Source organism: Pleurodeles waltl, chromosome 5 (genome assembly GCF_031143425.1).
Source record: "Pleurodeles waltl isolate 20211129_DDA chromosome 5, aPleWal1.hap1.20221129, whole genome shotgun sequence".
NCBI classification, from domain to species: Eukaryota; Metazoa; Chordata; class Amphibia; order Caudata; family Salamandridae; genus Pleurodeles; species Pleurodeles waltl.
The window spans coordinates 1,323,700,054-1,323,724,805 of record NC_090444.1 but is presented as its reverse complement, the minus strand read 5'-3'; the positions used below and the strand labels follow the sequence as shown (position 1 = coordinate 1,323,724,805).

The 24,752-nt window shown below is 48.3% G+C and overlaps 1 protein-coding gene across 9 annotated transcripts in view; it reads right to left on the bottom strand.

Annotated features, from left to right (window-relative positions):
- The window catches only part of SYNCRIP (synaptotagmin binding cytoplasmic RNA interacting protein), a 392,640-nt gene that overhangs the window by 353,643 nt on the left and 14,245 nt on the right, over positions 1-24,752 (bottom strand). The window lies entirely within an intron of this gene.

Below are 24,752 nucleotides of genomic sequence, written 5' to 3'. Positions count from 1 at the left end.
GGGCACCTTAGAGGTGCCCCCTGAAACTTAACCGACTATCTGTGTAGGCTGACTAGTTTTAGCAGCCTGCCACAAACCGAGACATGTTGCTGGCCCCATGGGGAGAGTGCCTTTGTCACTCTGAGGCCAGTAACAAAGCCTGCACTGGGTGGAGATGCTAACACCTCTCCCAGGCAGGAATTGTCACACCTGGCGGTGAGCCTCAAAGGCTCACCTCCTTTGTGCCAACCCAGCAGGACACTCCAGCTAGTGGAGTTGCCCGCCCCCTCCGGCCAGGCCCCACTTTTGGCGGCAAGGCCGGAGAAAATAATGAGAATAACAAGGAGGAGTCACTGGCCAGTCAGGACAGCCCCTAAGGTGTCCTGAGCTGAGGTGACTCTAACTTTTAGAAATCCTCCATCTTGCAGATGGAGGATTCCCCCAATAGGATTAGGGATGTGACCCCCTCCCCTTGGGAGGAGGCACAAAGAGGGTGTACCCACCCTCAGGGCTAGTGGCCATTGGCTACTAACCCCCCAGACCTAAACACGCCCTTAAATTTAGTATTTAAGGGCTACCCTGAACCCTAGAAAATTAGATTCCTGCAACAAGAAGAAGGACTGCCCAGCTGAAAACCCCTGCAGCGGAAGACCAGAAGACGACAACTGCCTTGGCTCCAGAAACTCACCGGCCTGTCTCCTGCCTTCCAAAGATCCTGCTCCAGCGACGCCTTCCGAAGGGACCAGCGACCTCGACATCCTCTGAGGACTGCCCCTGCTTCGAAAAGACAAGAAACTCCCGAGGACAGCGGACCTGCTCCAAGAAAAGCTGCAACTTTGTTTCCAGCAACTTTAAAGATCCCTGCAAGCTCCCCGCAAGAAGCGTGAGACTTGCAACACTGCACCCGGCGACCCCGACTCGGCTGGTGGCGATCCAACACCTCAGGAGGGACCCCAGGACTACTCTGATACTGTGAGTACCAAAACCTGTCCCCCCTGAGCCCCCACAGCGCCGCCTGCAGAGGGAATCCCGAGGCTTCCCCTGACCGCGACTCTTTGAAACCAAAGTCCCGACACCTGGGAGAGACCCTGCACCCGCAGCCCCCAGGACCTGAAGGACCGGACTTTCACTGGAGGAGTGACCCCCAGGAGTCCCTCTCCCTTGCCCAAGTGGAGGTTTCCCCGAGGAACCCCCCCCTTGCCTGCCTGCAGCGCTGAAGAGATCCCTAGATCTCCCATTGACTTCCATTACAAACCCGACGCTTGTTTCTACACTGCACCCGGCCGCCCCCGCGCTGCTGAGGGTGAAATTTCTGTGTGGACTTGTGTCCCCCCCGGTGCCCTACAAAACCCCCCTGGTCTGCCCTCCGAAGACGCGGTGTAGGAAGTTGGCTCTGTATGTGCTATTTCAAAGTAAGGAATAGCATGCACAGAGTCCAAGGGTTCCCCTTAGAGGTAAAATAGTGGTAAAAATAGATAATACTAATGCTCTATTTTGTGGTAGTGTGGTCGAGCAATAGGCTTATCCAAGGAGTAGTGTTAAGCATTTGTTGTACATACACATAGACAATAAATGAGGTACACACACTCAGAGACAAATCCAGCCAATAGGTTTTTATATAGAAAAATATCTTTTCTTAGTTTATTTTAAGAACCACAGGTTCAAATTCTACATGTAATATCTCATTCGAGAGGTATTGCAGGTAAGTACTTTAGGAACTTCAAATCATCAAAATTGCATGTATACTTTTCAAGTTATTCACAAATAGCTGTTTTAAAAGTGGACACTTAGTGCAATTTTCACAGTTCCTAGGGGAGGTAAGTATTTGTTAGTTTTACCAGGTAAGTAAGACACTTACAGGGTTCAGTTCCTGGTCCAAGGTAGCCCACCGTTGGGGGTTCAGAGCAACCCCAAAGTCACCACACCAGCAGCTCAGGGCCGGTCAGGTGCAGAGTTCAAAGTGGTGCCCAAAACACATAGGCTAGAATGGAGAGAAGGGGGTGCCCCGGTTCCGGTCTGCTTGCAGGTAAGTACCCGCGCCTTCGGAGGGCAGACCAGGGGGGGTTTTGTAGGGCACCGGGGGGGACACAAGTCCACACAGAAATTTCACCCTCAGCGGCGCGGGGGCGGCCGGGTGCAGTGTAGAAACAAGCGTCGGGTTCGCAATGTTAGTCTATGAGAGATCTCGGGATCTCTTCAGCGCTGCAGGCAGGCAAGGGGGGGGTTCCTCGGGGAAACCTCCACTTGGGCAAGGGAGAGGGACTCCTGGGGGTCACTTCTCCAGTGAAAGTCCGGTCCTTCAGGTCCTGGGGGCTGCGGGTGCAGGGTCTCTCCCAGGCGTCGGGACTTTAGGTTCAAAGAGTCGCGGTCAGGGGAAGCCTCGGGATTCCCTCTGCAGGCGGCGCTGTGGGGGGCTCAGGGGGGACAGGTTTTGGTACTCACAGTATCAGAGTAGTCCTGGGGTCCCTCCTGAGGTGTTGGATCGCCACCAGCCGAGTCGGGGTCGCCGGGTGCAGTGTTGCAAGTCTCACGCTTCTTGCGGGGAGCTTGCAGGGTTCTTTAAAGCTGCTGGAAACAAAGTTGCAGCTTTTCTTGGAGCAGGTCCGCTGTCCTCGGGAGTTTCTGGTCTTTTCGAAGCAGGGGCAGTCCTCAGAGGATGTCGAGGTCGCTGGTCCCTTTGGAAGGCGTCGCTGGAGCAGGATCTTTGGAAGGCAGGAGACAGGCCGGTGAGTTTCTGGAGCCAAGGCAGTTGTCGTCTTCTGGTCTTCCTCTGCAGGGGTTTCAGCTAGGCAGTCCTTCTTCTTGTAGTTGCAGGAATCTAATTTTCTAGGGTTCAGGGTAGCCCTTAAATACTAAATTTAAGGGCGTGTTTAGGTCTGGGGGGTTAGTAGCCAATGGCTACTAGCCCTGAGGGTGGGTACACCCTCTTTGTGCCTCCTCCCAAGGGGAGGGGGTCACAATCCTAACCCTATTGGGGGAATCCTCCATCTGCAAGATGGAGGATTTCTAAAAGTTAGAGTCACCTCAGCTCAGGACACCTTAGGGGCTGTCCTGACTGGCCAGTGACTCCTCCTTGTTTTTCTCATTATTTTCTCCGGCCTTGCCGCCAAAAGTGGGGCCTGGCCGGAGGGGGCGGGCAACTCCACTAGCTGGAGTGTCCTGCTGGGTTGGCACAAAGGAGGTGAGCCTTTGAGGCTCACCGCCAGGTGTGACAATTCCTGCCTGGGAGAGGTGTTAGCATCTCCACCCAGTGCAGGCTTTGTTACTGGCCTCAGAGTGACAAAGGCACTCTCCCCATGGGGCCAGCAACATGTCTCGGTTTGTGGCAGGCTGCTAAAACTAGTCAGCCTACACAGATAGTCGGTTAAGTTTCAGGGGGCACCTCTAAGGTGCCCTCTGTGGTGTATTTTACAATAAAATGTACACTGGCATCAGTGTGCATTTATTGTGCTGAGAAGTTTGATACCAAACTTCCCAGTTTTCAGTGTAGCCATTATGGTGCTGTGGAGTTCGTGTTTGACAGACTCCCAGACCATATACTCTTATGGCTACCCTGCACTTACAATGTCTAAGGTTTTGTTTAGACACTGTAGGGGTACCATGCTCATGCACTGGTACCCTCACCTATGGTATAGTGCACCCTGCCTTAGGGCTGTAAGGCCTGCTAGAGGGGTGTCTTACCTATACTGCATAGGCAGTGAGAGGCTGGCATGGCACCCTGAGGGGAGTGCCATGTCGACTTACTCGTTTTGTCCTCACTAGCACACACAAGCTGGTAAGCAGTGTGTCTGTGCTGAGTGAGAGGTCTCCAGGGTGGCATAAGACATGCTGCAGCCCTTAGAGACCTTCCTTGGCATCAGGGCCCTTGGTACTAGAAGTACCAGTTACAAGGGACTTATCTGGATGCCAGGGTCTGCCAATTGTGGATACAAAAGTACAGGTTAGGGAAAGAACACTGGTGCTGGGGCCTGGTTAGCAGGCCTCAGCACACTTTCAATTGTAAACATAGCATCAGCAAAGGCAAAAAGTCAGGGGGCAACCATGCCAAGGAGGCATTTCCTTACACAACCCCCCCCAAACGAAAGAGGATGAGACTAACCTTTCCCAAGAGAGTCTTCATTTTCTAAGTGGAAGAACCTGGAAAGGCCATCTGCATTGGCATGGGCAGTCCCAGGTCTGTGTTCCACTATAAAGTCCATTCCCTGTAGGGAGATGGACCACCTCAACAGTTTAGGATTTTCACCTTTCATTTGCATCAGCCATTTGAGAGGTCTGTGGTCAGTTTGAACTAGGAAGTGAGTCCCAAAGAGGTATGGTCTCAGCTTCTTCAGGGACCAAACCACAGCAAAGGCCTCCCTCTCAATGGCACTCCAACGCTGCTCCCTGGGGAGTAACCTCCTGCTAATGAAAGCAACAGGCTGGTCAAGGCCATCATCATTTGTTTGGGACAAAACTGCCCCTATCCCATGTTCAGAGGCATCAGTCTGCACAATGAACTGCTTAGAATAATCTGGAGCTTTGAGAACTGGTGCTGAGCACATTGCTTGTTTCAGGGTGTCAAAGGCCTGTTGGCAGTCCACAGTCCAGTTTACTTTCTTGGGCATTTTCTTGGAGGTGAGTTCAGTGAGGGCTGTCACAATGGATCCATATCCCTTCACAAACCTCCTGTAGTACCCAGTCAAGCCAAGGAATGCCCTGACTTGAGTCTGGGTTTTTGGAGCTACCCAGTCCAGAATAGTCTGGATCTTGGGTTGGAGTGGCTGAACTTGGCCTCCACCTACAAGGTGTCCCAAGTAAACCACAGTTCCCTGCCCTATCTGGCATTTGGATGCCTTGATAGAGGCGCCTGCAGATTGCAGAGCCTTCAAAACCTTCCTCAGGTGGACCAGGTGATCCTGCCAGGTGGAGCTAAAGACAGCAATATCATCAAGATAAGCTGTGCTAAAGGACTCCAAGCCAGCAAGGACTTGATTCACCAACCTTTGGAAGGTGGCAGGGGCATTCTTTAAACCAAAGGGCATAACAGTAAACTGATAATGCCCATCAGGTGTGGAGAATGCTGTCTTTTCTTTTGCTCCAGGTGCCATTTTTATTTGCCAGTACCCTGCTGTCAAGTCAAAGGTACTTAGAAATTTGGCAGCACCTAATTTATCAATGAGCTCATCAGCTCTTGGAATTGGATGAGCATCTGTCTTGGTGACAGAATTGAGCCCTCTGTAGTCCACACAAAACCTCATCTCTTTCTTTCCATCTTTGGTGTGAGGTTTGGGGACTAAGACCACTGGGCTAGCCCAGGGGCTGTCAGAGCGCTCAATGACTCCCAATTCCAGCATCTTGTGGACTTCCACCTTGATGCTTTCCTTAACATGGTCAGACTGTCTAAAGATTTTGTTCTTGACAGGCATGCTGTCTCCTGTGTCCACATCATGGGTACACAGGTGTGTCTGACCAGGGGTTAAGGAGAAGAGTTCAGGAAACTGTTGTAGGACTCTCCTACAATCAGCTTGCTGTTGGCCAGAGAGGGTGTCTGAGTAGATCACTCCATCTACTGTACCATCTTTTGGGTCTGATGACAGAAGATCAGGGAGAGGTTCACTCTCTGCCTCCTGATCCTCATCTGTTACCATCAACAGATTGACATCAGCCCTGTCGTGGAAGAGTTTAAGGCGGTTTACATGGATCACCCTTTTGGGGCTCCTGCTTGTGCCCAGGTCCACCAAGTAGGTGACCTGACTCTTCCTCTCTAGTACTGGGTAAGGGCCACTCCATTTGTCCTGGAGTGCCCGGGGAGCCACAGGCTCCAGAACCCAGACTTTCTGCCCTGGTTGGAACTCAACCAGTGCAGCCTTTTGGTCATACCAAAACTTCTGGAGCTGTTGGCTGGCCTCAAGGTTTTTGGTTGCCTTTTCCATGTACTCTGCCATTCTAGAGCGAAGGCCAAGTACATAGTCCACTATGTCCTGTTTAGGCTCATGGAGAGGTCTCTCCCAGCCTTCTTTAACAAGGGCAAGTGGTCCCCTTACAGGATGACCAAACAGAAGTTCAAAGGGTGAGAACCCTACTCCCTTCTGTGGTACCTCCCTGTAAGCGAAAAGCAGACATGGCAGGAGGACATCCCATCTCCTTTTGAGTTTTTCTGGGAGCCCCATGATCATGCCTTTTAATGTCTTGTTGAATCTCTCAACTAAGCCATTAGTTTGTGGATGGTAGGGTGTAGTGAATTTATAAGTCACTCCACACTCATTCCACATGTGCTTTAGGTATGCTGACATGAAGTTGGTACCTCTGTCAGACACCACCTCCTTAGGGAAACCCACTCTGGTAAAGATACCAATGAGGGCCTTGGCTACTGCAGGGGCAGTAGTCGACCTAAGGGGGATAGCTTCAGGATACCTGGTAGCATGATCCACTACTACCAGGATATACATATTTCCTGAGGCTGTGGGAGGTTCCAGTGGACCAACTATGTCCACACCCACTCTTTCAAAGGGCACCCCCACCACTGGAAGTGGAATGAGGGGGGCCTTTGGATGCCCACCTGTCTTACCACTGGCTTGACAGGTGGGGCAGGAGAGGCAAAACTCCTTAACCATGTTGGACATATTGGGCCAGTAGAAGTGGTTGACTAACCTCTCCCACGTCTTGGTTTGTCCCAAATGTCCAGCAAGGGGAATGTCATGGGTCAATGTTAGGATGAACTCTCTGAACAGCTGAGGCACTACCACTCTCCTAGTGGCACCAGGTTTGGGGTCTCTGGCCTCAGTGTACAGGAGCCCATCTTCCCAATAGACCCTATGTGTTCCATTTTTCTTGCCTTTGGACTCTTCAGCAGCTTGCTGCCTAAGGCCTTCAAGAGAGGGACAGGTTTCTTGTCCCTTACACAGCTCTTCCCTTGAGGGTCCCCCTGGGCCTAAGAGCTCAACCTGATAAGGTTCAAGCTCCAAAGGCTCAGTTCCCTCAGAGGGCAGAACTTCTTCCTGAGAAGAGAGGTTCCCTTTCTTTTGCTGTGTTGCAGTTGGTTTCCCAACTGACTTTCCTGTTCTCTTGGTAGGCTGGGCCATTTTTCCAGACTCCAGCTCTACTTTTTCACCCTGTGCCTTGCACTGTGCTCTTGTTTTCACACACACCAGTTCAGGGATACCCAGCATTGCTGCATGGGTTTTTAGCTCTACCTCAGCCCATGCTGAGGACTCCAGGTCATTTCCAAGCAGACAGTCCACTGGGATATTTGAGGAGACCACCACCTGTTTCAGGCCATTGACCCCTCCCCATTCTAAAGTAACCATTGCCATGGGATGTACTTTTCTCTGATTGTCAGCGTTGGTGACTGTGTAAGTTTTTCCAGTCAGGTATTGGCCAGGGGAAACCAGTTTCTCTGTCACCATGGTGACACTGGCACCTGTATTCCTCAGGCCCTCTATTCTAGTCCCATTAATTAAGAGTTGCTGTCTGTATTTTTGCATGTTAGGCGGCCAGACAGCTAGTGTGGCTAAATCCACCCCACCCTCAGAAACTAGAGTAGCTTCAGTGTGGACCCTGATTTGCTCTGGGCACACTGTTGATCCCACTTGGAGACTAGCCATACCAGTGTTACCTGGATGGGAGTTTGGAGTGGAACCTTTCTTGGGACAGGCCTTGTCTCCAGTTTGGTGTCCATGCTGTTTACAGCTATGACACCAGGCCTTTTTGGGATCAAAGTTTTTACCCTTGTACCCATTGTTTTGTGAAGAGGCTCTGGGCCCACCCTCCTGTGCAGGTTTTTGGGGGCCTGTAGAAGACTCTTTACTATTTTTAGTTTTGGTTGTCTCATCACCCTTCTGCTGGGGAGTCTTTGTGACCCCTTTCTTTTGGTCACCCCCTGTTGAAGTCTTGGACACCCTTGTCTTGACCCAATGGTCCGCCTTCTTTCCCAATTCTTGGGGAGAAATTGGTCCTAGGTCTACCAGATGCTGATGCAGTTTATCATTGAAACAATTACTTAACAGGTGTTCTTTCACAAATAAATTGTACAGCCCATCATAATTACTTACACCACTGCCTTGAATCCAACCATCTAGTGTTTTCACTGAGTAGTCAACAAAGTCAACCCAGGTCTGGCTCGAGGATTTTTGAGCCCCCCTGAACCTAATCCTGTACTCCTCAGTGGAGAATCCAAAGCCCTCAATCAGGGTACCCTTCATGAGGTCATAAGATTCTGCATCTTGTCCAGAGAGTGTGAGGAGTCTATCCCTACACTTTCCTGTGAACATTTCCCAAAGGAGAGCACCCCAGTGAGATCTGTTCACTTTTCTGGTTACACAAGCCCTCTCAAAAGCTGTGAACCATTTGGTGATGTCATCACCATCTTCATATTTAGTTACAATCCCTTTGGGGATTTTCAACATGTCAGGAGAATCTCTGACCCTATTTATGTTGCTGCCACCATTGATGGGTCCTAGGCCCATCTCTTGTCTTTCCCTCTCTATGGCTAGGATCTGTCTTTCCAAAGCCAATCTTTTGGCCATCCTGGCTAACTGGATGTCCTCTTCACTGGAGTTATCCTCAGTGATTTCAGAGTTGTTGGTCCCTCCTGTGAGGGAACCAGCATCTCTGACTATTATTTGTGGAGTCAGGGCTTGAGAAGCCCTGCTCTCCCTAAGTAGGACTGGAGGGGGGGAATTTCCCTCCAAGTCACTATCTTCATCCTCTGAGTTGCCATCCTCAGAGGGGTTGGCCTTTTCAAACTCTGCCAAAAGCTCCTGGAGCTGTACTTTGGTAGGTTTGGGGCCCATTGCTATTTTCTTTAGTTTACAGAGTGACCTTAGCTCTCTCATCTGTAGATGGAGGTAAGGTGTGGTGTCGAGTTCCACCACATTCACATCTGTGCTAGACATTATGCTTCTAAAAGTTGGAATACTTTTTAAGAAACTAAAACTGGTTCTAGAATCTAATTCAAACTTTTACAAACTTTTACACTCTAAAAGAAATGCTAAACAGGATCTAACACAAGGCCCTAGCAGGTCTTTTAAGAATTTAGAAAACTTTTCAAATTGCAAAAATCAATTTCTAATGACAATTTTGGAATTTGTCGTGTGATCAGGTATTGGCTGAGTAGTCCAGCAAATGCAAAGTCTTGTATCCCACCGCTGATCCACCAATGTAGGAAGTTGGCTCTGTATGTGCTATTTCAAAGTAAGGAATAGCATGCACAGAGTCCAAGGGTTCCCCTTAGAGGTAAAATAGTGGTAAAAATAGATAATACTAATGCTCTATTTTGTGGTAGTGTGGTCGAGCAATAGGCTTATCCAAGGAGTAGTGTTAAGCATTTGTTGTACATACACATAGACAATAAATGAGGTACACACACTCAGAGACAAATCCAGCCAATAGGTTTTTATATAGAAAAATATCTTTTCTTAGTTTATTTTAAGAACCACAGGTTCAAATTCTACATGTAATATCTCATTCGAGAGGTATTGCAGGTAAGTACTTTAGGAACTTCAAATCATCAAAATTGCATGTATACTTTTCAAGTTATTCACAAATAGCTGTTTTAAAAGTGGACACTTAGTGCAATTTTCACAGTTCCTAGGGGAGGTAAGTATTTGTTAGTTTTACCAGGTAAGTAAGACACTTACAGGGTTCAGTTCCTGGTCCAAGGTAGCCCACCGTTGGGGGTTCAGAGCAACCCCAAAGTCACCACACCAGCAGCTCAGGGCCGGTCAGGTGCAGAGTTCAAAGTGGTGCCCAAAACACATAGGCTAGAATGGAGAGAAGGGGGTGCCCCGGTTCCGGTCTGCTTGCAGGTAAGTACCCGCGCCTTCGGAGGGCAGACCAGGGGGGGTTTTGTAGGGCACCGGGGGGGACACAAGTCCACACAGAAATTTCACCCTCAGCGGCGCGGGGGCGGCCGGGTGCAGTGTAGAAACAAGCGTCGGGTTCGCAATGTTAGTCTATGAGAGATCTCGGGATCTCTTCAGCGCTGCAGGCAGGCAAGGGGGGGGTTCCTCGGGGAAACCTCCACTTGGGCAAGGGAGAGGGACTCCTGGGGGTCACTTCTCCAGTGAAAGTCCGGTCCTTCAGGTCCTGGGGGCTGCGGGTGCAGGGTCTCTCCCAGGCGTCGGGACTTTAGGTTCAAAGAGTCGCGGTCAGGGGAAGCCTCGGGATTCCCTCTGCAGGCGGCGCTGTGGGGGGCTCAGGGGGGACAGGTTTTGGTACTCACAGTATCAGAGTAGTCCTGGGGTCCCTCCTGAGGTGTTGGATCGCCACCAGCCGAGTCGGGGTCGCCGGGTGCAGTGTTGCAAGTCTCACGCTTCTTGCGGGGAGCTTGCAGGGTTCTTTAAAGCTGCTGGAAACAAAGTTGCAGCTTTTCTTGGAGCAGGTCCGCTGTCCTCGGGAGTTTCTGGTCTTTTCGAAGCAGGGGCAGTCCTCAGAGGATGTCGAGGTCGCTGGTCCCTTTGGAAGGCGTCGCTGGAGCAGGATCTTTGGAAGGCAGGAGACAGGCCGGTGAGTTTCTGGAGCCAAGGCAGTTGTCGTCTTCTGGTCTTCCTCTGCAGGGGTTTCAGCTAGGCAGTCCTTCTTCTTGTAGTTGCAGGAATCTAATTTTCTAGGGTTCAGGGTAGCCCTTAAATACTAAATTTAAGGGCGTGTTTAGGTCTGGGGGGTTAGTAGCCAATGGCTACTAGCCCTGAGGGTGGGTACACCCTCTTTGTGCCTCCTCCCAAGGGGAGGGGGTCACAATCCTAACCCTATTGGGGGAATCCTCCATCTGCAAGATGGAGGATTTCTAAAAGTTAGAGTCACCTCAGCTCAGGACACCTTAGGGGCTGTCCTGACTGGCCAGTGACTCCTCCTTGTTTTTCTCATTATTTTCTCCGGCCTTGCCGCCAAAAGTGGGGCCTGGCCGGAGGGGGCGGGCAACTCCACTAGCTGGAGTGTCCTGCTGGGTTGGCACAAAGGAGGTGAGCCTTTGAGGCTCACCGCCAGGTGTGACAATTCCTGCCTGGGAGAGGTGTTAGCATCTCCACCCAGTGCAGGCTTTGTTACTGGCCTCAGAGTGACAAAGGCACTCTCCCCATGGGGCCAGCAACATGTCTCGGTTTGTGGCAGGCTGCTAAAACTAGTCAGCCTACACAGATAGTCGGTTAAGTTTCAGGGGGCACCTCTAAGGTGCCCTCTGTGGTGTATTTTACAATAAAATGTACACTGGCATCAGTGTGCATTTATTGTGCTGAGAAGTTTGATACCAAACTTCCCAGTTTTCAGTGTAGCCATTATGGTGCTGTGGAGTTCGTGTTTGACAGACTCCCAGACCATATACTCTTATGGCTACCCTGCACTTACAATGTCTAAGGTTTTGTTTAGACACTGTAGGGGTACCATGCTCATGCACTGGTACCCTCACCTATGGTATAGTGCACCCTGCCTTAGGGCTGTAAGGCCTGCTAGAGGGGTGTCTTACCTATACTGCATAGGCAGTGAGAGGCTGGCATGGCACCCTGAGGGGAGTGCCATGTCGACTTACTCGTTTTGTCCTCACTAGCACACACAAGCTGGTAAGCAGTGTGTCTGTGCTGAGTGAGAGGTCTCCAGGGTGGCATAAGACATGCTGCAGCCCTTAGAGACCTTCCTTGGCATCAGGGCCCTTGGTACTAGAAGTACCAGTTACAAGGGACTTATCTGGATGCCAGGGTCTGCCAATTGTGGATACAAAAGTACAGGTTAGGGAAAGAACACTGGTGCTGGGGCCTGGTTAGCAGGCCTCAGCACACTTTCAATTGTAAACATAGCATCAGCAAAGGCAAAAAGTCAGGGGGCAACCATGCCAAGGAGGCATTTCCTTACACGCGGGTACTTACCTGCAAGCAGACCGGAACCGGGGCACCCCCTTCTCTCCATTCTAGCCTATGTGTTTTGGGCACCACTTGGAACTCTGCACCTGACCGGCCCTGAGCTGCTGGTGTGGTGACTTTGGGGTTGCTCTGAACCCCCAACGGTGGGCTACCTTGGACCAAGAACTGAACCCTGTAAGTGTCCTACTTACCTGGTTAACCTAACAAATACTTACCTCCCCTAGGAACTGTGAAAATTGCACTAAGTGTCCACTTTTAAAACAGCTATTTGTCAATAACTTGAAAAGGATACATGCAATTTTGATGATTTGAAGTTCCTAAAGTACTTACCTGCAATACCTTTCGAATGAGCTATTACATGTAGAATTTGAACCTGTGGTTCTTAAAATAAACTAAGAAAAGATATTTTTCTATATAAAAACCTATTGGCTGGATTTGTCTCTGAGTGTGTGTACCTCATTTATTGTCTATGTGTATGTACAACAAATGCTTAACACTACTCCTTGGATAAGCCTACTGCTCGACCACACTACCACAAAATAGAGCATTAGTATTATCTATTTTTTACCACTATTTTACCTCTAAGGGGAACCCTTGGACTCTGTGCATGCTATTCCTTACTTTGAAATAGCACATACAGAGCCAACTTCCTACATTGGTGGATCAGCGGTGGGGTACAAGACTTTGCATTTGCTGGACTACTCAGCCAATACCTGATCACACGACAAATTCCAAAATTGTCATTAGAAATTGATTTTTGCAATTTGAAAAGTTTTCTAAATTCTTAAAAGACCTGCTAGGGCCTTGTGTTAGATCCTGTTTAGCATTTCTTTTAGAGTTTAAAAGTTTGTTAAAAGTTTGAATTAGATTCTAGAATCAGTTTTAGTTTCTTAAAAAGTATTCCAACTTTTAGAAGCATAATGTCTAGCACAGATGTGAATGTGGTGGAACTCGACACCACACCTTACCTCCATCTACAGATGAGAGAGCTAAGGTCACTCTGTAAACTAAAGAAAATAACAATGGGCCCCAAACCTACCAAAATACAGCTCCAGGAGCTTTTGGCAGAGTTTGAAAAGGCCAACCCCTCTGAGGGTGGCAACTCAGAGGAAGAGGATAGTGACTTGGAGGACAATTCCCCCCTACCAGTCCTATCTAGGGAGAACAGGGTCCCTCAAACCCTGACTCCTAAAATAATAGTCAGAGATGCTGGTTCCCTCACAGGAGAGACCAACACCTCTGAAATCACTGAGGATAGCCCCAGTGAAGAGGACATCCAGTTAGCCAGGATGGCCAAAAGATTGGCTTTGGAAAGACAGATCCTAGCCATAGAGAGGGAAAGACAAGAGATGGGCCTAGGACCCATCAATGGTGGCAGCAACATAAATAGGGTCAGAGATTCTCCTGACATGTTGAAAATCCCCAAAGGGATTGTAACTAAATATGAAGATGGTGATGACATCACCAAATGGTTCACAGCTTTTGAGAGGGCTTGTGTAACCAGAAAAGTGAACAGATCTCACTGGGGTGCTCTCCTTTGGGAAATGTTCACAGGAAAGTGTAGGGATAGACTCCTCACACTCTCTGGACAAGATGCAGAATCTTATGACCTCATGAAGGGTACCCTGATTGAGGGCTTTGGATTCTCCACTGAGGAGTACAGGATTAGGTTCAGGGGGGCTCAAAAATCCTCGAGCCAGACCTGGGTTGACTTTGTTGACTACTCAGTGAAAACACTAGATGGTTGGATTCAAGGCAGTGGTGTAAGTAATTATGATGGGCTGTACAATTTATTTGTGAAAGAACACCTGTTAAGTAATTGTTTCAATGATAAACTGCATCAGCATCTGGTAGACCTAGGACCAATTTCTCCCCAAGAATTGGGAAAGAAGGCGGACCATTGGGTCAAGACAAGGGTGTCCAAGACTTCAACAGGGGGTGACCAAAAGAAAGGGGTCACAAAGACTCCCCAGCAGAAGGGTGATGAGACAACCAAAACTAAAAATAGTAAAGAGTCTTCTACAGGCCCCCAAAAACCTGCACAGGAGGGTGGGCCCAGAGCCTCTTCACAAAACAATGGGTACAAGGGTAAAAACTTTGATCCCAAAAAGGCCTGGTGTCATAGCTGTAAACAGCATGGACACCAAACTGGAGACAAGGCCTGTCCCAAGAAAGGTTCCACTCCAAACTCCCATCCAGGTAACACTGGTATGGCTAGTCTCCAAGTGGGATCAACAGTGTGCCCAGAGCAAATCAGGGTTCACACTGAAGCTACTCTAGTTTCTGAGGGTGGGGTGGATTTAGCCACACTAGCTGTCTGGCCGCCTAACATGCAAAAATACAGACAACAACTCTTAATTAATGGGACTAGAATAGAGGGCCTGAGGGATACAGGTGCCAGTGTCACCATGGTGACAGAGAAACTGGTTTCCCCTGGCCAATACCTGACTGGAAAAACTTACACAGTCACCAACGCTGACAATCAGAGAAAAGTACATCCCATGGCAATGGTTACTTTAGAATGGGGAGGGGTCAATGGCCTGAAACAGGTGGTGGTCTCCTCAAATATCCCAGTGGACTGTCTGCTTGGAAATGACCTGGAGTCCTCAGCATGGGCTGAGGTAGAGCTAAAAACCCATGCAGCAATGCTGGGTATCCCTGAACTGGTGTGTGTGAAAACAAGAGCACAATGCAAGGCACAGGGTGAAAAAGTAGAGCTGGAGTCTGGAAAAATGGCCCAGCCTACCAAGAGAACAGGAAAGTCAGTTGGGAAACCAACTGCAACACAGCAAAAGAAAGGGAACCTCTCTTCTCAGGAAGAAGTTCTGCCCTCTGAGGGAACTGAGCCTTTGGAGCTTGAACCTTATCAGGTTGAGCTCTTAGGCCCAGGGGGACCCTCAAGGGAAGAGCTGTGTAAGGGACAAGAAACCTGTCCCTCTCTTGAAGGCCTTAGGCAGCAAGCTGCTGAAGAGTCCAAAGGCAAGAAAAATGGAACACATAGGGTCTATTGGGAAGATGGGCTCCTGTACACTGAGGCCAGAGACCCCAAACCTGGTGCCACTAGGAGAGTGGTAGTGCCTCAACTGTTCAGAGAGTTCATCCTAACATTGGCCCATGACATTCCCCTTGCTGGACATTTGGGACAAACCAAGACGTGGGAGAGGTTAGTCAACCACTTCTACTGGCCCAATATGTCCAACATGGTTAAGGAGTTTTGCCTCTCCTGCCCCACCTGTCAAGCCAGTGGTAAGACAGGTGGGCATCCAAAGGCCCCCCTCATTCCACTTCCAGTGGTGGGGGTGCCCTTTGAAAGAGTGGGTGTGGACATAGTTGGTCCACTGGAACCTCCCACAGCCTCAGGAAATATGTATATCCTGGTAGTAGTGGATCATGCTACCAGGTATCCTGAAGCTATTCCCCTTAGGTCGACTACTGCCCCTGCAGTAGCCAAGGCCCTCATTGGTATCTTTACCAGAGTGGGTTTCCCTAAGGAGGTGGTGTCTGACAGAGGTACCAACTTCATGTCAGCATACCTAAAGCACATGTGGAATGAGTGTGGAGTGACTTATAAATTCACTACACCATACCATCCACAAACTAATGGCTTGGTTGAGAGATTCAACAAGACATTAAAAGGCATGATCATGGGGCTCCCAGAAAAGCTCAAAAGGAGATGGGATGTCCTCTTGCCATGTCTGCTTTTCGCTTACAGAGAGGTGCCACAGAAGGGAGTAGGATTCTCACCCTTTGAACTTCTGTTTGGTCATCCTGTAAGGGGACCACTTGCCCTTGTTAAAGAAGGCTGGGAGAGACCTCTCCACGAGCCTAAACAGGACATAGTGGACTATGTACTTGGCCTTCGCTCTAGAATGGCAGAGTACATGGAAAAGGCAACCAAAAACCTTGAGGCCAGCCAACAGCTCCAGAAGTTTTGGTATGACCAAAAGGCTGCACTGGTTGAGTTCCAACCAGGGCAGAAAGTCTGGGTTCTGGAGCCTGTGGCTCCCAGGGCACTCCAGGACAAATGGAGTGGCCCTTACCCAGTACTAGAAAGGAAGAGTCAGGTCACCTACTTGGTGGACCTGGGCACAAGCAGGAGCCCCAAGAGGGTGATCCATGTAAACCGCCTTAAGCTCTTCCACGACAGGGCTGATGTCAATCTGTTGATGGTAACAGATGAGGATCAGGAGGCAGAGAGTGAACCTCTCCCTGATCTTCTGTCATCAGACCCAAAAGATGGTACAGTAGATGGAGTGATCTACTCAGACACCCTCTCTGGCCAACAGCAAGCTGATTGTAGGAGAGTCCTACAACAGTTTCCTGAGCTTTTCTCCCTAACCCCTGGTCAGACACCCCTGTGTACCCATGATGTGGACACAGGAGACAGCATGCCTGTCAAAAACAAAATCTTCAGACAGTCTGACCATGTTAAGGAAAGCATCAAGGTGGAAGTCCACAAGATGCTGGAATTGGGAGTAATTGAGCGCTCTGACAGCCCCTGGGCTAGCCCAGTGGTCTTAGTCCCCAAACCTCACACAAAAGATGGAAAGAAAGAGATGAGGTTTTGTGTGGACTACAGAGGGCTCAATTCTGTCACCAAGACAGATGCCCATCCAATTCCAAGAGCTGATGAGCTCATTGATAAATTAGGTGCTGCCAAATTTCTAAGTACCTTTGACTTGACAGCAGGGTACTGGCAAATAAAAATGGCACCTGGAGCAAAAGAAAAGACAGCATTCTCCACACCTGATGGGCATTATCAGTTTACTGTTATGCCCTTTGGTTTAAAGAATGCCCCTGCCACCTTCCAAAGGTTGGTGAATCAAGTCCTTGCTGGCTTGGAGTCCTTTAGCACAGCTTATCTTGATGATATTGCTGTCTTTAGCTCCACCTGGCAGGATCACCTGGTCCACCTGAGGAAGGTTTTGAAGGCTCTGCAATCTGCAGGCCTCTCTATCAAGGCATCCAAATGCCAGATAGGGCAGGGAACTGTGGTTTACTTGGGCCACCTTGTAGGTGGAGGCCAAGTTCAGCCACTCCAACCCAAGATCCAGACCATTCTGGACTGGGTAGCTCCAAAAACCCAGACTCAAGTCAGGGCATTCCTTGGCTTGACTGGGTACTACAGGAGGTTTGTGAAGGGATATGGATCCATTGTGACAGCCCTCACTGAGCTCACCTCCAAGAAAATGCCCAAGAAAGTGAACTGGACTGTGGACTGCCAACAGGCCTTTGACACCCTGAAACAAGCAATGTGCTCAGCACCAGTTCTCAAAGCTCCAGATTATTCTAAGCAGTTCATTGTGCAGACTGATGCCTCTGAACATGGGATAGGGGCAGTTTTGTCCCAAACAAATGATGATGGCCTTGACCAGCCTGTTGCTTTCATTAGCAGGAGGTTACTCCCCAGGGAGCAGCGTTGGAGTGCCATTGAGAGGGAGGCCTTTGCTGTGGTTTGGTCCCTGAAGAAGCTGAGACCATACCTCTTTGGGACTCACTTCCTAGTTCAAACTGACCACAGACCTCTCAAATGGCTGATGCAAATGAAAGGTGAAAATCCTAAACTGTTGAGGTGGTCCATCTCCCTACAGGGAATGGACTTTATAGTGGAACACAGACCTGGGACTGCCCATGCCAATGCAGATGGCCTTTCCAGGTTCTTCCACTTAGAAAATGAAGACTCTCTTGGGAAAGGTTAGTCTCATCCTCTTTCGTTTGGGGGGGGGTTGTGTAAGGAAATGCCTCCTTGGCATGGTTGCCCCCTGACTTTTTGCCTTTGCTGATGCTATGTTTACAATTGAAAGTGTGCTGAGGCCTGCTAACCAGGCCCCAGCACCAGTGTTCTTTCCCTAACCTGTACTTTTGTATCCACAATTGGCAGACCCTGGCATCCAGATAAGTCCCTTGTAACTGGTACTTCTAGTACCAAGGGCCCTGATGCCAAGGAAGGTCTCTAAGGGCTGCAGCATGTCTTATGCCACCCTGGAGACCCCTCACTCAGCACAGACACACTGCTTGCCAGCTTGTGTGTGCTAGTGAGGACAAAACGAGTAAGTCGACATGGCACTCCCCTCAGGGTGCCATGCCAGCCTCTCACTGCCTATGCAGTATAGGTAAGACACCCCTCTAGCAGGCCTTACAGCCCTAAGGCAGGGTGCACTATACCATAGGTGAGGGTACCAGTGCATGAGCATGGTACCCCTACAGTGTCTAAACAAAACCTTAGACATTGTAAGTGCAGGGTAGCCATAAGAGTATATGGTCTGGGAGTCTGTCAAACACGAACTCCACAGCACCATAATGGCTACACTGAAAACTGGGAAGTTTGGTATCAAACTTCTCAGCACAATAAATGCACACTGATGCCAGTGTACATTTTATTGTAAAATACACCACAGAGGGCACCTTAGAGGTGCCCCCTGAAACTTAACCGACTATCTGTGTAGGCTGACTAGTTTTAGCAGCCTGCCACAAACCGAGACATGTTGCTGGCCCCATGGGGAGAGTGCCTTTGTCACTCTGAGGCCAGTAACAAAGCCTGCACTGGGTGGAGATGCTAACACCTCTCCCAGGCAGGAATTGTCACACCTGGCGGTGAGCCTCAAAGGCTCACCTCCTTTGTGCCAACCCAGCAGGACACTCCAGCTAGTGGAGTTGCCCGCCCCCTCCGGCCAGGCCCCACTTTTGGCGGCAAGGCCGGAGAAAATAATGAGAATAACAAGGAGGAGTCACTGGCCAGTCAGGACAGCCCCTAAGGTGTCCTGAGCTGAGGTGACTCTAACTTTTAGAAATCCTCCATCTTGCAGATGGAGGATTTCCCCAATAGGATTAGGGATGTGACCCCCTCCCCTTGGGAGGAGACACAAAGAGGGTGTACCCACCCTCAGGGCTAGTGGCCATTGGCTACTAACCCCCCAGACCTAAACACGCCCTTAAATTTAGTATTTAAGGGCTACCCTGAACCCTAGAAAATTAGATTCCTGCAACAAGAAGAAGGACTGCCCAGCTGAAAACCCCTGCAGCGGAAGACCAGAAGACGACAACTGCCTTGGCTCCAGAAACTCACCGGCCTGTCTCCTGCCTTCCAAAGATCCTGCTCCAGCGACGCCTTCCGAAGGGACCAGCGACCTCGACATCCTCTGAGGACTGCCCCTGCTTCGAAAAGACAAGAAACTCCCGAGGACAGCGGACCTGCTCCAAGAAAAGCTGCAACTTTGTTTCCAGCAACTTTAAAGATCCCTGCAAGCTCCCCGCAAGAAGCGTGAGACTTGCAACACTGCACCCGGCGACCCCGACTCGGCTGGTGGCGATCCAACACCTCAGGAGGGACCCCAGGACTACTCTGATACTGTGAGTACCAAAACCTGTCCCCCCTGAGCCCCCACAGCGCCGCCTGCAGAGGGAATCCCGAGGCTTCCCCTGACCGCGACTCTTTGAAACCAAAGTCCCGACACCTGGGAGAGACCCTGCACCCGCAGCCCCCAGGACCTGAAGGACCGGACTTTCACTGGAGGAGTGACCCCCAGGAGTCCCTCTCCCTTGCCCAAGTGGAGGTTTCCCCGAGGAACCCCCGCCTTGCCTGCCTGCAGCGCTGAAGAGATCCCTAGATCTCCCATTGACTTCCATTACAAACCCGACGCTTGTTTCTACACTGCACCCGGCCGCCCCCGCGCTGCTGAGGGTGAAATTTCTGTGTGGACTTGTGTCCCCCCCGGTGCCCTACAAAACCCCCCTGGTCTGCCCTCCGAAGACGCGGGTACTTACCTGCAAGCAGACCGGAACCGGGGCACCCCCTTCTCTCCATTCTAGCCTATGTGTTTTGGGCACCACTTGGAACTCTGCACCTGACCGGCCCTGAGCTGCTGGTGTGGTGACTTTGGGGTTGCTCTGAACCCCCAACGGTGGGCTACCTTGGACCAAGAACTGAACCCTGTAAGTGTCCTACTTACCTGGTAAAACTAACAAAAACTTACCTCCCCCAGGAACTGTGAAAAAGTGTCCACTTTTAAAACAGCTATTTGTCAATAACTTGAAAAGTATACATGCAATTTTGATGATTTGAAGTTCCTAAAGTACTTACCTGCAATACCTTTCGAATGAGCTATTACATGTAGAATTTGAACCTGTGGTTCTTAAAATAAACTAAACAAAGATATTTTTATATATAAAAACCTATTGGCTGGATTTGTCTCTGAGTGTGTGTACCTCATTTATTGTCTATGTGTATGTACAACAAATGCTTAACACTACTCCTTGGATAAGCCTACTGCTCGACCACACTACCACAAAATAGAGCATTAGTATTATCTATTTTTTACCACTATTTTACCTCTAAGGGGAACCCTTGGACTCTGTGCATGCTATTCCTTACTTTGAAATAGCACATACAGAGCCAACTTCCTACAGTGTGTGTGTGTGTTTTGTTTGGGGAGGGCAGCCCCTTGGACAAGGGTCTCTAACCATGGGAGCACATTACTGTTGGCCATATCTGCCCCCCAGATTGGCCAATTTTTGGGAGGCCCCCTAAGGGGGCAGAAAGCCCACCAGAGATCAGGGAAGAATTTTTTTCTTCTTCAAAATAAGAGGGGCCAAAGTTGTTCTGGCCACCAGTGGGCAGACGGGGCAAGTACCCCCAATCAACACCTGGGGGGGGGGAGAGATTTGCACAGAAAGTCTACTAGATTCGAGGGAATTAAAAAAAAAAAAAGTGGGGTGGTGGCTACCTACCAGTATGGGCCTGGTTATGTCCCCCACCCCAACTGAAGGGGGTAACAGTCTTTCAGCTCTCCCCACATACTAAAACATCCTATCCCACGGCAAGCGAGAGGACATTTGATTATTTTGGGTTTTGGTTTTACATTTGGGTCTTGAGAGCTTGGTAACTCTCAAAATCGTCCCAATTGGAATGGTGAGGGCTGCACTTTGACTTTGGGACGCTGTCATGTAGAAAAATCCACAAGACCTAGACACATCTGAAAACTAAACAACTGGTTGATTCCAGGGTGGTGTGCTTCACATACACCCTGCACCATTTTCTTACCCACAATGCCAAGCAAACCCCATCATTGCTGGAAATCACACATTGTTCCCACATTTTTGTGATGGAACCTTTCAGAATCCGCAGGAATCCACAAAATTATTACCACCCAATATTGTCTCATCTATACTGATAACAATTCTACTGCACTTGTCGGCCTAAAAACAATTTTTTTTTTTCAAACTGCCCTTTTGGACCTGCTTTGGTTCCACCTCAATTTCAACATGTTTTTGGCTCTTCCCTGTCACAGGCACACTTGGCCCACCTACACAAGTGAGGTATAATTTTTCCCGGGAGACTGAGGGGGAATGTTGGGTGGTAGGAAATTTGTCCCTGTGCGGTTATCCCACACAGAAATGTGGGAAACGTGATTTTTTAGCTAAATTTGAGGTTTGCCAAGGATTCCGGGTAAGAAAACATTGGGGGATCCATGCAAGTCACACCTCCCTGAACTCCCTCGGGTGTCTAGTTTTCACAAATGTCTGGGTTTGGTATGTTTCCCTAGATGGCTGCTGAGTCCAGGACCAAAAACGCAGGTGCCTCCCCTGATTTCCCCCATCACCCCAGTGCCTTCCCTGATTCTCCCTCCCCCCTCCCCCAACCGCAAAAACAGGTAGTTTTGTATTTGATAATTTTGATGTGTCCAGATACTGTTTTGGGGCATTTCCTGTTGCGAGCACTAGGCCTACCCCACACAAGTGAGGTACAATTTTTATTGGGAGACTTGGGGGAACTCTGGGTGGAAGGAAATTTGTGGCTCCTCTCAGATTCCAGAACTTTCTGTCACCGAAATGTGAGGAAAAGGTGTTTTTTTGGTCAAATTTTGAGGTTTGCTAAGGATTCTGGCTAACAGAACCTGGTGACAGCTCAACAAGTCACCTGCCCTTGGATTCCCCTAGGTGTCTAGTTTTCAAAAATGTGCAGGTTTGGTAGGTTTCCCTAGGTGCCAGCTGAGCTAGAGGCCAAAATCCACGGCTAGGCACTTTGCAAAAAACAGCTCAGTTTTCTTTGGGAAAATGTGATGTGTCCATGTTGCCTTTCCTGTCGCGAGCATTAGGCCTACCCACGCAAGTGAGGTACCAGTTTTATCAGGAGACTTGGGGGGGGAACACAGAATAGCAAAACAAGTGTTATGGCCCCTTGTCTTTCTCTACATTTTTCCCTTCCAAATGTAAGACAGTGTAGTAAAGACGTCTACTTGAGAAAGGTCTGTAACGCACATGCTAGTATGGGCACCCCGGAATTCAGAAATAACCACTGCTTCTCAACACCTTATCTTGTGCTCATTTTGGAAATACAAAGATATTCTTGATACCTATGTTTCACTCTTTATATTTCAGCAAATGAATTGCTGTAAACCCGGTATAGAATGAAAACCCATTGAAAGGTGCAATTCATTTATTGGCTCTGGGTACCTAGGGTTCTTGACGAACCTACAAGCCCTATATATCCACGCAACCAGAAGAGTCCAGCAGACGTAACGGTATTGATTTCAAAAGTCTGACCTCGCAGGAAAAAGTTAGAGTAAAATGTGGAGAAAAATGTCTTTTTTTCCACCTCAATTTCAATATTTGTTTATTTCAGCTGTTATTTTCTGTAGGAAACCCTTGCAGGATCTACACAAATTAAACCCTTGCTGAATTCATAATTTTGTCTACTTTTCAGGAAGGTTTAGCTTTCCAGGTCCAGCATTGGTTGCACACCCATTTCTGTCACTAACTGGAAGGAGGCTGAAAGCACACAAAAAAAAAAAAAAAAAAAAAAAAAATAGTAAAAAGGGGGTATGCCCCAGTAAAATGCCAAAATTGAATAAGAAAAACCCAATTTTTCAACACAAGTCTGCCTGTTCCTGAAAGCTGGGAAGATGGTGATTTTTTAGCACCGCAAACCGTTTGTTGATGCCATTTTCAGGGGGGGGAAAAAAATGACATGCCTTCTTCTGCAGCCCTTTTCCCCTATTTTTTTTTAAAGAAACTAAATGTTCACTGTATTTTGGCTAATTTCTTGGTCTCCTTCAGAAAAACCTGTAAAGTATGGATACCTCTAGAATCCCTAGGATGTTGGAAAAAAGGACACACATTTTGCGTGGGTAGCTTGTGAGGACAAAAAGTTATGGGGGCCTAAGCGCGAACTGCCCAAACAGCCAAAAAAAGGCTTGGCACCGGAGGGAGAAAAGCCCTGGCAGTGAAGGGGTTAACAATACGAGGCCCCAGAATGCTGCTGATTATATGCAAATATTTGCAGAAGCTTGAAAGCAAGATTTATTGACTCTTTGCTTTCAACATACAATGTTCACAAAATGTGCAACTATGGAAAAAATGTTTTGCTAAAAATACTGTGAAATTGTAGGCACCGTTTATTTGAAGAATCATTTAGTAAAATGTATTAATGTATGCTGGTATTTCTAAAAAGTATTAATGATGGAAAATTAGTGTCACCAGGCTCAACAAGACTAAGGCAAACATGAAAATAAACATTCATTGGCAAAGCCAATGAGACCAACAGCGGTGGTCAGTTTTGGCTTTGTCAATCCTGGTCTTGTTTTGACATGCCTTTTGTAGATTTAAAACTTCAATGCTGAGGGTGCTGCTGGGCCCGCACTATTGTAACAAACATTGGTAAAAGGCAAAAATATTTTTGGTCTCAAAAAGCACACATTGCCACAGTAGTTCCTGGTACTGAACAAAACTACTTTGTGTGGAGATATGCCCCCTGTGAGAGCAAATTGTTATCAGTGATAGTGAAGCAAGCCAACAGATCTATAGAGAAAGACATAGAACTTTAATGAAAACAAAAAGGTCTTGGTTAACGCCAGACCTAATTAGTGACCCAATTCTTAAAGTCACAAAATAGGGCTCATGGTGTATATATATTTGTATTAGTGCAGATTTATGCATTTCATGAATTCACAAGAATTTACAGAAGTAGACCAGGAACTTGTACTCCTAAGAAATATTTGAGAATAAGTATGCACAAGTAGTTTTGCTCATGCGAAAATCTGTTGAGTGTTTAAAAGTTCACTTTTCATTTCAAACCATTTTTTCCCCTATTCCTGGAAAAAGTAAATTTCCAACCTCTAAGTATGGGAAGAGATTAGAGAAGAGCTGGTGGAAACCCTTAAGACATGCAAGTTGGTAAGTTTGCACTGACTCAAAAGAGCATTCCAACGCTGGAACTGCTGCTTATTGCTACCTCCAGCCCCAGTATGTAGATCTGGAGAAAGGTGGAACATTAGGAAGTGGCCAGTATTCAAGTCTTGCTGTAGTATTAACCTTGGCATAATCAAAGCTCTTATATAAAAGTATTGCTGCACATAAGTTGTGGCCGCATTACATGGCACCAAAGGGACAACTAGATTTATTTATTTATTTTTACAGGACAAGTAGGTTAATGAAGCAACCTTTCCCATTGACAAGAAGATATTTTATTAAATTCCACACCCCTGGAAGGCGTAAAAGTTAAGCGCAGGACACACTAATTACTTCCTTTTTTAACACCAATTAAGCTTAAAATAAATGATTGCCTGTCTTTATTTTTTTTATTGTTAAGAACTGAGTTGACTTAACAGCTGCCCAGTGCTCCTGCTGTCCATAGGGGCTGCATGCAGCCCGTGGGCCATACGTTAAGTATCAATGGGCCAATATATAAGAACCATACTAATAATTGGACATCGAAATCAAAATGGTCAGCAAAGGCCTCATTCAGTTCAATGCAACATACCTGCTATTCTTCACAACCCTTTAATATAGCCTATTTTGCCAAACTTGTTCCAATTTTAAACTAAGAAGCTTGGTATGGTGAATAAACTTTTCATAAAAGGGGAGTCTCAATATGGAGGAAAAGTTGCGCTATTTGATGCTTAAGCCCCATTCATTCAATCAATTAGTGCTTGTAAAGCGCAGCTA